Source organism: Triticum aestivum, chromosome 6D, assembly GCF_018294505.1.
Source record: "Triticum aestivum cultivar Chinese Spring chromosome 6D, IWGSC CS RefSeq v2.1, whole genome shotgun sequence".
Taxonomy (NCBI): domain Eukaryota; kingdom Viridiplantae; phylum Streptophyta; class Magnoliopsida; order Poales; family Poaceae; genus Triticum; species Triticum aestivum.
Genome location: NC_057811.1, coordinates 445162799 through 445173656, shown reverse-complemented (window position 1 = coordinate 445173656; position 10858 = coordinate 445162799).

Below are 10858 nucleotides of genomic sequence, written 5' to 3'. Positions count from 1 at the left end.
TGTAGGGGAAACGAGGAAGGTTTCCGACGCACGAATCACTAGCATACATTTTCCTGTTTTACGTTACTTTGCTATATTTGCTAGTAGATGCTTAATTGGTCGCGGAAACTGTGGAAACCTGAGTGTCCCTGATATAATTATTTTGTGCCATGCCTTGTTTTGTGATGATACATTTAGTATGGGCGCTATTGTTGCAAAGCGGTTAAATCTTAATCGTACTAAGGGCCCCATCTTGGGAGGCATCTTCGCCTCGCGCCTTGCTGCATACTATAACATACCTATTAGGCACTATGAGAAAGAAGAAAAATTACTGCCTACTGTTTATTTAGATTATAAGAGTATGGTAGCACATGATTTTATTGTTAAGAATAGGGAAAGGGCGCTTAAATACAAATTGTTATTTGATAAAAATCACCCTGAGACTATTACCTTGCCCGCTCCTTCCTTGTTTGATTTATCTGCAGGCCAGTATCTCGTTCCGCTAGCGACCATCCAAGCATACCGGAACCCTACATCAGCCACAGAGCCAGAGCCGGAACCACAATTTGATCCTCCACGACAGTCTAATTATCAGTGGGATCCGGAGGCGATTGCCAACCAGTGGCAATCAGAGGCTTCTTCTTCTCAGTACGACCCCAACTACAACTTTCGATATCCCCCAGGCCATCCGTGGCAATAAACCAACTTAGGCCAAAAGCCTAAGCTTGGGGGAGTACGTATTTCTCACCGACATTACATTTAAAATTCACACACTCATTGCTAGTTATCGGTGCTCATACTTTTTCATTATAATATCCATGCTAGTTTATTTTTTCTCGCTTTCTTTTTGTGTGTTTGAAAAATCTTAAGAAAACCAAAAAAATTAGTTGTAGCATTTAGCTAGTTTACCTTTCTTGCTGTAGTAGTAATAATTAAAAGAAAACCCAAAAATATTTCTCGTTCTTCTTTTGCTTGTTGGGAGTTTTCCCGTGTAAATAGTTTTATTTCTTTTCTTTTCTTTGGGGGGCGTTAGGAGAAGACCATGATTAAATTGTTGAAGTGGCTCTTATATGCATTATTGTTGATTTAACCAAGAGCCCATATTGCCTTGTCTTCTCCTATTTATTGGATGCTTGCAGATTCTAGCTTAGTCCAATGCACGTGCACTATTATTATTATTCACATCGTTCGGTCGTGCAAGTGAAAGGTAATTATGACGATATATGATGAATTGATTGAGATGAGAAAAGTTGGTATGAACTCGACCTCTCTTGTTTTTGTAAATATGATTAGTTCATCGTTCCTGATTCAGCCTATTATGAATAAACATGTTTGCAATGACAATTAGAGATTATAGTTACTTAGGCCATGCTTAATTAGCTAGGAGCTTATAATGGTTTACCTTGCGTGCCAACATGCTATTAAAATGGTTGTGATGTGGTATGATAGGGTGGTATCCTCCTTTGAATGATTCAAGTGACTTGACTTGGCACATGTTCACACATGTAGTTGAAACAAATCAACATAGCCTTCACGATATTTATGTTCATGGTGGATTATATCCTACTCATGCTTGCACTCAATGTTTATTAATTTTAATGCATGTTCATGACTGTTGTCGCTCTCTAGTTGCTCGCTTCCCAGTCTTTTGCTAGCCTTCACTTGTACTAAGCGGGAATACTGCTTGTGCATCCAACCCCTTAAACCCCAAAGTTATGCCATATGAGTCCACTATACCTTCCTATATGCGGTATCTACTTGCCGTTCCAAGTAAATTTGTATGTGCCAAACTCTAAACCTTCAAATGAAATTCTGTTTTGTATGCTCGAATAGCTCATGTATCAACTAGGGTTGTCAGTATCTTCCATGTTAGGTAGGTTATTCTCAAGAGGAGTGGACTCCGCTCCTCACTCACGAGAAAATGGCTGGTCATCGGGATGCCCAGTCCCATGCTTTATGCAAATCAAATCAAAATAATTGCAAACAAAACTCCCCCGGTGTCGTGGTTTTGTCACGGCAGATGTCCTAGAGAAAGGACTTAGTCGTGGAGCCATCGCTACGGGTTAGCTTAAAGGGGTTAAAGCAGACAAGGGACCCAAGAGAGTTTGATACTAGTTCGGCCCCTTACGATGAAGGTAAAAGCCTACGTCTAGTTGTGATGGAATTGATGGGGTTTCGATGACCAGGGAGCGAATACGCTTTGCCTGAGTCTCGAGTTGTTGTCTGTTGTCCTTGAATCGCCGCCGGGTCATCCCCTTATATACATGGGTTGACGCCCGTCGGTTTACAGAATCCCGAGGCCGGCTCATAATCATGTCCGGCTCGGCCTCTGCTACTTCTATCTTACAACACAAGTTTACATATCAACGCCGGTTTATGTCTACAGACCTTAAACCGGCTTTGGGCCCTGGGCTTTCATAAAGCGTCACCGTCTGTCTTCATGGACTTCAGATATAGATGAACTACTTATGGGGTTAACCCGGCCTCTCCTGGCCGGTTTATGCCCAATGGTAATATCCCCAACATTAGGCCCCAGATTGATTTGAACTGGTTCATGTCAATCCTCAATACTTAAGAAAACTTCTTCTTCAACATCTTCACATAATCTTGTAAACCGCCGTGACATCATCTTCTAGGACCATGATAAACCACCGTGATGTCACCTGTTTCTTTTAAAACTGTGTATAATCCACCTTCATTAATGAGCCTCCGACAATCGAGGCGACAGCTCCGCCTCATATCCAAAAATTCGGCTCCTCGATTTTCGCGCCTGACGTTTATCTTTCTGCCCTTATAAATAGGGCCAGGGGGTCTTTCCATTTTCCCCCTCGTGCCTCTTCGCGTCGTCATCTTCCTTGCACTGACCGACCCTTCAAGCTCTGCCGCCGCCATCGTCCTTCGCCTCTGCTTCGACAAAGGCCACTGCATCAACCTGATCGTATCAGAGAAAAACCGCGGCGCCTCTCCGCCATCCCATCAGCATCAGTAAGCCCCCCTTTCTTTTACCATAGATCTGGCATTAGGGTTTCGGCGTTCATCAGTGTTCGTCGCCGCCCTTCTTTATCCTTATTTATATCCATGGATTATATCCAAAAACCACATAGATCTCGCACGGTAGTAGTTTTAGCACCTGTTTGATATCCAACTCATCTCAACTTGGTGAACTTTTAGCACGCTGGAAATTAGGTTAGAATATATTTTGTTTTTCCAACGCGCGGTAGATCTGAAATTACCATAGCAAGATGTGAAACTTGTTTCTTCATTCACTTACACACTTTGAATACCAGATTGGGCGGTTTAACTTCACAGAAAAATGATGACCCGGTAGATACCATTAGTCCCCTGTTGAATCGTCAATGCATTACACCGTTTCCATTGTCAGACTCTGGTTTACGAATAACCAAATCCGGTTTATCAATATGCTTGTATCCTTATACCGCTGTATAGTTGTCCACTGTAAATCTTAAACCGGTAATAATCATGTTTCAGATCCTTCATTGCCATGGCCAAGCAAGTCTATGAATGCAATTGGGCTCCTTCTCGAGTAACCGAAGAACAGTTAAACAATCTTGTTAAAACGGGCGCTTTAGCCAAGAAAGATGTCATCCACTGGAGGGTCCCTGGCCCGGAAAATCCTCCTACACCCAAGGATGGAGAGGTAGTCGTGTTTGCTGATCATCTCGGACGAGGTTTTAGCCCTCTCGGTTCAAAAAATTTCCGAGATGTACTAGCCAATTTTCAGCTGCGCCCTCAAGACATCGGTCCCAATTCTGTGACCAACATCTGCCACTTCCAAGTCTTCTGTGAGGTTTATCTGCAAGAGGAACCTACTGTCGAACTGTTTAGGGATTTCTTTCACTTAAACCGTCGCACAGAGTTCTCGGATGGACCCAACACGGAACTGGGCGGAATGGCGGTTCAGAAAAGGAAAGAAGTCACCTTCCCTCATCCCAAACTCCACAGTCACCCCAAAGAGTGGAACCAGACTTGGTTTTATTGCATGGATACATCTCCACCTGATGAAAACCCCCTGCCGGGTTACCGCCCTGAACGCCTAAGCAACACACATCCTTTTCCTCAGAGGTTGACTGCAAGAGAAAGGGCCAACTATGCTCCTCAATTATCAAAGCTTAGAGCCTTCATGGCAAACGGTTTGACAGGAGTTGATCTTGCTCGTTGTTGGATAAGCTGGAGTATTCTTCCCTTAAGCCGGCGCTCCGGTTTGATGTGTGAGTATACAGGGAGTTTGAAGGATGCTCAGCGGCACATTGACATTCAGCTTACAGATGCAGAAGTCACTGAGGCTGTAAAAAAGATACTGAACGAACCGGAGGCTGTTTGTGCCCAAACCGGACTACTCCCTTTCTGCACCTTCAACAAACCACCAGCTGTAAGAATCATATAATCTTTTTATCTGAAGTTGCTTCTGTCCAAATATTTTCTGAAAGTGTGATTATTTCTGACAGGGTGATGATCCGTTCTGGAACAAGAAACCATCACAAGACAAACCGGCGAAGCCGCAAGACAAACCGGTCAAGCCAGTTCGTCCAAAGACCAAGGTTGTTAAAAAACCTGCCAAGAGAAGGACCACTGCATCCTCCGATCCACCAGCTGATGACGATGTGGGTAATCCGGAACCAGAGGTAGAACTTGACTCTCTTGGTTCATTTTTCGTACATCTCATTGACAATGATTATTATCAGGACGACGCTGAAGGCAGTCATGCTGAGGACGTAGAGGTAACCATTCTTTCCTCCGATTCAAATCCTCTGCCAACATCAAAAATCCGTCAAGCAAACCGGAAAGTAAAATTTTCTCACCCTCTTGCTTACTTGGACCCAAACTTTCTTTTGAAGACGCAGCAGCACGAGGCTCGCCGTACAACCCGGCACAGCGGCCAGGTAGTTACCTCTGCCGGTTTACCGAACAGTCCGGTTCGGAAACGCCGATCAGAGGTCTCTTATCCCATTGATACTTCATGCCCAAAAGCAGGTTGTTTCCGCCAGCCTCTTAACCCGTCTGATTCAAATTATCAGGGTACTTCTCACTCATCCTTTGGCGAGTCATCGACCACACAGCTTCCACCCCTCAAAACAGTTCCTGGGTGAGCTATGCACGTGTCTTTATTCTTGATGTGTTATCTTTACATACTGTACTGATCCTTATGTCTATCTTTTCTCAGCGCCAAGCCAAGACCCAGCAAGAAGGCTCGGTTAAGCAAACCGGCTGATGATAATGTAGCTGCTGAACCGGAAACAACTCCAGATCCGGAAGAAACCGACGCTGACGCCATGCTTAATGATCCGCCGCCTCAAGACCATGACTTCCTTGCCGAACAAGTGCAAGTTGACGCTACAAGCCATGCAGACCGGCCAACCAGCCCTGTCCGAACTGATGATAAACCGGTCAGTCCAGTTAAGGATACTGACAAACCGCCAACTCCAGTGAAGGCTGCTGATGACAAAGATGATGACATTATGATTACTGGCACTGGCCACACCACTCCTGGCAATCCTGTCGCTTTGTCAAAACATACTGCCAAGGATGAGCTCTCTGCTACCGGCGAAGGTAAATGGAATGCCGATTTATCAAGCTACGCCCATCTCAATGCTCAAGACATTCACTCTGGCTTCTTGAACCGTCTGTATACCAGCCGTGACTATGAAGCTAGTTTGGTAAACTTGATGAAGGAGCGATATGAGGTAACTACTATTTTTCTCTTTTGTCCAATTGCAGTTTATCAACTCCTAGTAGCCCCCAAGTAACGGTTTATGATATCAATCTAAACCGGGACTTTTGTCATAACTTAACTTTGCATATTTAGCCTCCAGGGACTGGATTACCTTTTTAAGATGAACCGGTTCCTTAAAATTTGCCATACTGCTCTTTCACCGGTATAGCCCCCAAGGGCCGGTTTAACTTTATAAAGATGAACCAGGACTGTAGAAGAATTCCCATACCAACAGTTTTTTGAGCAAGCACACATTAGCCCCCAAGTGCCAAGATTAATACTTGTATTGTGCTTGGGACTTGTAGAAATTTCTGATAAGGAGCAAATATGCATTAGCCCCCAAGTATCAAGGGCATAACTTGTTATGTGCTTGGTACTTCAAATATGTACTGTTAACTCATTATGTATCTGTCTCTTTATAGGCTGAACTGAGCAAGAAGGAAAGTCAAACTGCTGATCTGCAAGAGAACATCAAGTCCCAACACGCCGAAACTTCCAAAGCAAAAGATGAGCTGACGAGCGCCTTAGCCGCTATGGAAAAGCTAAAGGAGAGCTTCGCCAAGGAGCGGGCGGATTGGAACACAGAGAAATCCGCTTTGCGGAAAAGAGCTGAAGACGCAGAAGCAGCTCTCAAACCGGTGGTAGACGAGCTGACTGGTGTAAAGCGGCAAGTACATGCTATGACCGCTGCTGTGTTTGGTAAGCATCCTTGCTTTATACTTTCAACATATCTTCCCATGTGTGGCTGGTTTACTGACGTTTATAATGATGCAGGAACTCGCATTAGCCATCTGGGCTCTGATGTACAGAAGAAGTTGAAAGCGGCCTATACTCTGATAGAGCAGCTGTATACCGGCGCGCAGCGGATCATCTGTACCGCTTCACACAATAAACCTCCTCCAACATTGATCAAGGACACCTTAGAAAGGCTATCCATGCTGCCTGCCCGGGTTGAAGAACTAAAGAAAGCTGCGGCAAGGGCCGGAGCTCTGACCGTTCTAACCCGGGCAAAGGCGTGGGTGCCTGATCTTGATCCGGTGGACGTGGCTAAAGGCTTCCCAAGCTTAAAAGAAGACGGATCAGAATTTGGCCAGGAGGATCTCCGCGCCATAAACCGGGAAGTACGTGCACTGGCTTGTCAATTGGCTGAAGAAGTTGATCTCTCATACTATCAGGCAAGTTATGATGATAAGAACAGACGGGTTGCGGCGCCAATTCCAGAAGCGCAAAATCTGATCCCTCCAATCCGTAAGCACACTTATGCCCCTGATATTGAACCGTCAACCCTTATAAGCGACGAAGCTGTGTTCCAAGCTTTAACTGGGATCAACTGGACAATTGTTGACTTCCAGCCGCTGGGTAGAGACGAAGAAGATGAACCGGTGCAAGATGATCCGCAACCGTCAGGTCAAGCTGATAAGCAATCATAATCCGGGGGCCGGTTTAGTCTTCCACTTGCTGCAATGCTTAATGAGAAACAATTATCCCTTTGGGCACTCAAACGCCTTGTAATAGGCTAGTTAAAACACTTGGTCTGTTATGCCTTCGTGCATATTTATCTGCGACTGATGCGTGTCAATCCACCATGCTTAAGATACAATGTTTATAATCCATAGCTATTTATTGAAGTTGTTCCTGCAGATAAGAAGCTTAAAGCGCCCTGGCGGTTTACCACCGGGCGGGTCATGATACCCAAATATATACGTGACCAAGGTTTATAACCAAGGTTGTAAAAGATAACCAAATATGGAAATATATGATACCTGTGACCTTTAGGCATAGTGTTGGCTGACCAACTTTGTAATGAGGGTAATAACCCTAATCCAGAGTAAAAGTAACTCCTGTTATATGATGCCAGTTTACAATAAAACCGTTCCGGGTTGTGATAAACACCGGTTTATTCCATACTGGTGACTTTGAGTCAAAACCAGACCGGGCTGATAGTCTCCGGATTATAACTTGATCATGTACTGACAACTTGTAGTTGACAGCCTAACCGGGTTGATAAACACCGGTTTGCAAACATCACCAATCTTATCAAAAGAAAGAGAAACTTAGGAAAAGGCAAATAAAACCGTTGTAGTCGAGGCTTTTCACGGGCTGCCAGGCCCTAAATTTGAGAGCAAAAAATCTCCAAACAACATTGTGAGCTATGCTCAGTGGGTGCCTATGTTTGAGCTGTTGTTTTACAACACTCTCTTTGGCCCCGGATTGATGTGGCTTTGAGCCGATCAAGAGGTGTGACTGTGGTTCGGATACGACCAAGCCCCCAAGTGATGCTGTGGCATTGCGCCGATCAAGAGGTGTAGCTATGGTTCAGGTACGACCAAGCCCCCAGGTGATGCTGTGGCATTGCGCCGATCAAGAGGTGTAGCTATGGTTCGGATACGACCAAGCCCCCAAGTGATGCTGTGGAATTGCGCCGATCAAGAGGTGTAGCTATGGTTCAGATACGACCAAGCCCCCAAGTGATCTAATATGAAGCTTTGAGAAGCCAAATCAAGGGGTAAACCGGACGCCGCTTTGTCAGCTTCCATGTAACCACACATGATGTAAGAAAAACAACAGATACCCCGCTTTAGCTGAGGTTCCGATTTATTATATTGATCATAATATAAACAATGTCATAATATGTACATAAGCAGAGCCTATAGCTCAAGTATAGTAAGGCCGAAGATGAGCAATATTCCACGGCCGGTTGATCTCCTCCTCCGATTTACGCGAGTCTTTGCGCTCTCGAACATTGATTAGGTAGTACGACCCGTTGTGTAGATTCTTGCTGACCACAAAGGGTCCTTCCCAAGGGGGGATAGCTTGTGCATATCCGTCTGATCCTGGATGAGCCGAAGCACCAAATCACCTTCTTGAAAGGTTCTGGTTCTAACCCGGCGGCTATGATAGCGACGCAGATCTTGCTGATAAATCGCCGAACGGGCTGCCGCCATGTCACGTTCCTCATCTAACAGGTCAAGAGCTTCCTGCTGTGCCTTCTTGTTGTCAGCTTCAACATATGCCGCTACACGAGGCGAGTCATGACGGATGTCACTAGGAAGAACTGCTTCCGCTCCATAAACCATGAAGAATGGTGTGTACCCTGTCGACCTGTTGGGTGTGGTATTGATGCTCCACAACACAGAAGGTAACTCCTCAACCCAACAACCCGGCGTCCGTTGCAAAGGAACCATAAGCCGGGGTTTGATACCTCTCAAGATCTCTTGATTGGCCCTCTCCGCTTGACCATTGGACTGGGGGTGAGCCACTGATGACACGTCAAGCCGGATGTGCTCACGTTGACAGAACTCCTTCATGGCACCCTTTGACAGATTGGTACCATTGTCTGTTATAATGCTGTGTGGAAAGCCAAACCGGAAGATCACCTTTTTGATGAATTGAACCGCCGTGGCTGCGTCACACTTACTAACTGGCTCTGCCTCCACCCACTTCGTAAACTTATCAACCGCCACCAAAAGGTGGGTCTTCTTGTCCTTGGACCTCTTGAAAGGCCCAACCATATCCAGCCCCCAAGTTGCAAACGGCCAGGTGATTGGAATCATCCTCAATTCTTGAGCTGGTACATGAGCGCGCCTTGAGAATTTCTGACAGCCATCACATCTTTTGACCAAGTCCTCGGCATCAGCATGAGCTGTCAACCAATAGAAACCGTGACGAAACGCCTTGGCCACCAAAGATTTTGAACCGGCGTGGTGACCACAATCTCCTTCGTGGATCTCACGCAAAATTTCACGGCCTTCCTCAGGAGACACACAGCGTTGAAACGCCCCTGTCACACTGCAATGATGTAACTCTCCATTGATAATAGTCATGGACTTGGACCGCCGGGTTATCTGCCTGGCCAAAGTTTCATCCTCTGGTAACTCGCCCCGGTTTATATACGCCAGATATGGAACCGTCCAATCCGGGATAACATGAAGAGCCGCCACCAACTGAGCCTCCGGATCAGGAACAGCCAAATCCTCTTCACCAGGGAGCTTGACGGACGGATTATGCAAAACATCCAGGAAGACATTAGGTGGAACCGGTTTACGTTGGGAACCCAGGCGGCTTAAAGCGTCCGCCGCTTCATTCTTCCGCCGGTCCACATGATCCACCTGATAACCTTTAAAGTGACCTGCAACAATATCCACCTCACGACGATATGCTGCCATTAGTGGGTCCTTGGAATCCCAAGTGCCGGACACTTGTTGAGCCACCAGATCCGAGTCACCGAAGCACTTAACTCGGCTTAGGTTCATCTCCTTAGCCATCCGAAGACCATGGAGTAAAGCCTCATATTCAGCTGCATTGTTAGTGCAAGGGAACATTAAACGGAGAACATAACAAAACTTATCACCTCGTGGGGAAGTTAATACGACTCCGGCCCCCGAGCCCTCCAATTGCCTGGACCCATCAAAATGAATAGTCCAATAAGTGTGATCCGGCTTCTCCTCTGGCGCTTGTAATTCTGTCCAATCATTGATGAAATCCACAAGTGCCTGAGATTTGATCGCCGTTCGGGGTATGTATTTCAACCCGTGAGGCCCGAGCTCGATAGCCCACTTAGCAATCCGACCAGTTGCTTCCCTGTTCTGGATTATATCCCCCAAAGGAGCGGAGCTGACCACCGTGATGGGATGACCTTGGAAATACTGCTTAAGCTTCCGGCTTGCCATGAAAACCCCATACACCAATTTTTGCCAATGCGGGTACCTCTGCTTGGACTCAACAAGTACCTCACTGATATAGTAAACCGGCCGCTGAACCGGATATTCCTTTCCTGCCTCCTTGCGCTCCACCACGATAGCCACACTAACAGCCCGAGCATTAGCTGCCACATATAGCAACAATGGTTCTTTGTCCACTGGAGCAGCGAGAATCGGCGGATTAGCCAGCTGCCGCTTTAAGTCCTCAAATGCTTCATTAGCGGCGTCACTCCAGACGAAGTTATCCGTTTTCTTCAGCATCTGATATAAAGGGATGGCCTTCTCGCCAAGGCGACTGACAAACCGGCTCAACGCGGCAATCCGGCCTGCCAGGCGTTGAACATCATTGATACACTTCGGTTTAGCCAAGGAGGTGATGGCTTTGATCTTTTCCGGATTAGCTTCAATGCCCCTGTTAGACACCAAAAAGCCCAAGAGCTTGCCTGCA